Consider the following 4,101-nt stretch of genomic DNA (forward strand, 5'->3'; position numbering starts at 1 on the left):
TCCCTCTCCCTCTGCCCCTGCCCCTCCCACTCTCACTCCCCCCACCCCCTCCCCTGCTCTTGCACTCTCTCTCTCAAATAAATAAATAAAATCTTTAAAAAATACCTTTTAAAGAAAATGAAACACACTAAAGTATTTAGGGGTAAAGGAGCCTCATGTCTGCAACTGACTCTCAGCAGTTCAAAAAAGTAGATAAAAAATATACATATATATATGTATATACATACACACACACGCACGTGCACGTGCGTGTGTGTGTGTGTGTGTGTAGAAAGGCTATATAGCAAAAAATGATAAAATATTAACATTTGGGAAATCCAAGTGAAAAGTATATGGGGCATAAAGACCAAAAGAGAGACCACTGAAATAGACTAGAGAGCCCAGTTGATTTTCAATAAGGGTACAAGATCATTCAGTGGGGGAAAGGATAGTCTTTTCAACACATGGTGCTGGGAAAACTGGACATGCATGTGCAAAAGAAGGAAGATGGACGCTTACTCTACACCAGACTCAAAAATTAATTCAAAATGAATTAAAGACCTAATGTAAGAGCTAAAACTATAAAACTCTTAGAAGACATAGGGAAAATCTTTATAATATTGGATTTGGCAATGATGTGCTTAGATATGCATCAAAAGCACAAGCAAAAAAAGAGAAAATAGATAAATTGAACTCTATCAAAATTAAAAACTTTTAGGGGCACCTGGATGGCTCAGTTAGTTAAGTGTCTGACTTTAGCTCAGGTCATGATCTCACGGTCCTGGGATAGAGTCCTGCATTGGGCTCCCTGCTCAGTGGAGAGTCTGCTTATCCCTCTCCCTCTGCGGATCCCACCACTCATTTGTTCTCTCTCTCTCTCAAATAAATAAAATCTTTAAAAAATTAAAAACTGGGGGGCGGAGCAAGATGGCAGAGGAGTAGGAGACCTGGATTTCGTCTGGTCTCAGGAATTCAGCTGCATAGGGATCAAACCATTCTGAACACCTACGAACTCAACAGGAGATCGAAGAAAAGAACAGCAACAACTCTCTGAACAGAAAAGCGACCACTTACTGGAAGGTAGGACGTGCGGAGAAGTGAATCCGAGGCGATATTCGGGAGGATAGACGGCGGGGGAGGGGGCCTCCGTCCGCCGCTTCTGGCAAGTGCTAGAGCCGCGGAGCACAAAATCGGACCTTTTAGAAGTTGGCTCCGCTGAGGGACGTCGCTGCAGTGGCTAAGCAGGGGGTGGAACCCTCGCGGGACAGTGTGGACTCAGGACCCTCGGGGTCACAGAAAGACCGGGGGTGCCTGAGTGTGGCAGAGCTCCCAGGTATCGGAGCGGGGAAGCCAGCTGCAGAGACGGAGCCGAGGCGCGGGCTCTCAGCTCGGGGTGGCCATAAACTGTGATCAGTGACAGTCGGGCCACTGCTCCTCCAGCAGGGACCCAACAAGCGGCAGAGCCGGGGAGACTCCCCTTCCTTCCCCGGGAGGAGCGGCGCGGGAGCGCACTGCGGGGATCTGCTGGGTTTGGAGACTCCACACGGGGTCGGGTGCCAGACATAGAAACGCTCGGTCACAGGCCGGGGGAGCACGGAGTGCGGCCGGAGACCGGGGACACGGGAGTGACTGCTTTTCTCTGGGGGCGCACTGAGGAGCAAGGCCCCGAGTTTTCGGCTCCTCCAGGTGGAGATTGGGAGGCCACCATTTTCACCCTGGTCCTCCAAAGCTGTACCGAGAGCTTGCAGGGAACAAAAGCTCCGGAGAGCAAACCCTAGCTGACTGCTTAACCACGACCGACAAGGGCGGGGCAATTCCGCCTCCGGCAAAGACATTTGGGAACCACGGCAACAGGCCCCTCCCCCAGAAGATCAGCACGAACACCCAGCAAGCCAAGACCAAGTTTACCGATCAAGGAGAATGGGAGAACTCCAGCGCTGGGGGAATACTGCACATAGAATTCATGGCTTTTTTACCATAATTCATTAGTTTTTCAAAGTTAATTTTTTTAACTGTTTTTTTTTTAATTTTTCTTTTTCCCTTTTTCAACCAACATTTTATCAATCCCTTTTTTAAAAAAACATTTTTTATTTTTCATTTTTAGAGTCATATTTTATCCCTTCATAGTAGTTACCCTTATTTTTGGCATATATATATATATAAGTTGTTCTCTCTTTAAAGTTTTGAGATACAGTTTCTTCTAACAGATCAAAATATACCCTAAAACCACAAGTTTATGGCTTTGTTCTAGTCTCCTGCCTGATCACATTCTCTTCCTTTTTTTTTCTTTTTTTCTAAATCTTCTTCTTTCTTTTTTCAAATAACTTTTTATCTTATCAATTCCTTTTATAGAATCTTTTATAATTTTCATCTTTACAGTCATCTTTCATCCCTTCATTGTATCAACCGTTATTTTGTACATATATAAGTCTTTCTTCCTTTAAAATTTTAGGAGGCACTTTTTTCTAACAGACCAAAATACGCCCAAAATCTAGTGTGTGGCACTGATCTATGCACTGGCCTGATCTTATTTGATCATATTCTGTTTTGTTCTGTTTTTGTTTGTTTTTATCTTTTTCTTTTTTTTCTCTTTCTTTTTTCTTTCTTTCCCTTTCTTTTCCCCTGGTTTCAGGTCTTTTCTGATTTCTATAGAGTATATTTGCTGGGGACGTTGTTACCCTGTTAGCATTTTGTTCTCTCATTCATCTATTCTCCTCTGGACAAAATGACAAGATGAAAAAATTCACCTCAGCAAAAAGAACAAGAGGTAGTACCATCAGCCAGGGACCTACTCAATACGGACATTAGTACGATGTCGGACCTAGAGTTCAGAATCATGACTTTAAAGATACTAGCTGGGCTTGAAAAAAGCGTGGAAGTTATTAGAGAAACCCTTTCTGGAGAAATAAAAGAACTAAAATCTAACCAAGTCGAAATCAAAAAGGCTCTTAATGAGGTGCAATCAAAAATGGGGGCACTAAATGCTAGGATAAATGAGGCAGAAAAGAGAGTCAGCGATATAGAAGACCAAATGATGGAAAATAAAGAGGCTGAGAAAAAGTGAGAGAAACAACTACAGGATCACGAGGGCAGAATTTGAGAGATAAGCAATACGATAAGACGAAACATTAGAATAATTGGGATCCCAGAAGAAGAAAAAAGAGAGAGAGGGGCAGAAGGTATATTGGAGCAAATTATAGCAGAGAACTTCCCTAATGTGGGGAAGGAAACAGGCATCAAAATCCAGGAGGCACAGAGAACCCCTCTCAAAATCAATAAAAATAGGTCAACACCAAGACATCTAAGAGTAAAACTTACGAGTCTCAGAGACAAAGAGAAAATCCTGAAAGCAGCTCGGGAGAAGAGATATGTAACCTACAATAGTAGAAATATTAGACTGGCAACAGACCTATCCACAGAGACCGGGCAGGCCAGAAAGGACAGGCATGATATCTTCAGAGCACTAAACGAGAAAAATATGCAGCCAAGAATACTACATCCAGCTAGGCTGTCATTGAAAATAGAAGGAGAGATAAAAAGCTTCCAGGACAAACAAAAACTAAAGGAATTTGCAAACACGAAACCAGCCCTCCAAGAAATATTGAAAGGGGTCCTCTAAGCAAAGAGAGAGCCTAAAAGCAGCATAGACCAGAAAGGAACACAGACAATATACAGTCACAGTCACCTTACAGGCAATACAATGGCACTAAATTCATATCTTTCAATAGTTACCCTGAATGTAAATGGGCTAAATGCCCCAATCAAAAGACACAGGCTATCAGATTGGACTTAAAAAACAAGACCCATCCATATGCTGTCTGCAAGAGACTCATTTTAGACCCAAAGACACCCCCACATTGAAAGTGAGGGGGTGGAAAACAATTTACCATGCTAATGGACACCAAAAGAAAGCTGGGGTGGCAATCCTTATATCAGACAAATTAGATTTTAAACCAAAGACTGTAACAAGAGATGAAGAAGGACACTGTATCGTACTTAAAGGGTCTATCCAACAAAAAGATCTAACAATTGTAAATATCTATGCCCCTAACGTGGGAGCAGCCAATTATATAAGGCAATTAATAACAAAAGCAAAGAAACACATTGACAACAATACAATAA

This window comes from Callorhinus ursinus, unplaced genomic scaffold (genome assembly GCF_003265705.2).
Source record: "Callorhinus ursinus isolate GAN/ISIS: 27379988/994484 unplaced genomic scaffold, GSC_fseal_2.0 scaffold88, whole genome shotgun sequence".
Lineage (NCBI taxonomy): Eukaryota > Metazoa > Chordata > Mammalia > Carnivora > Otariidae > Callorhinus > Callorhinus ursinus.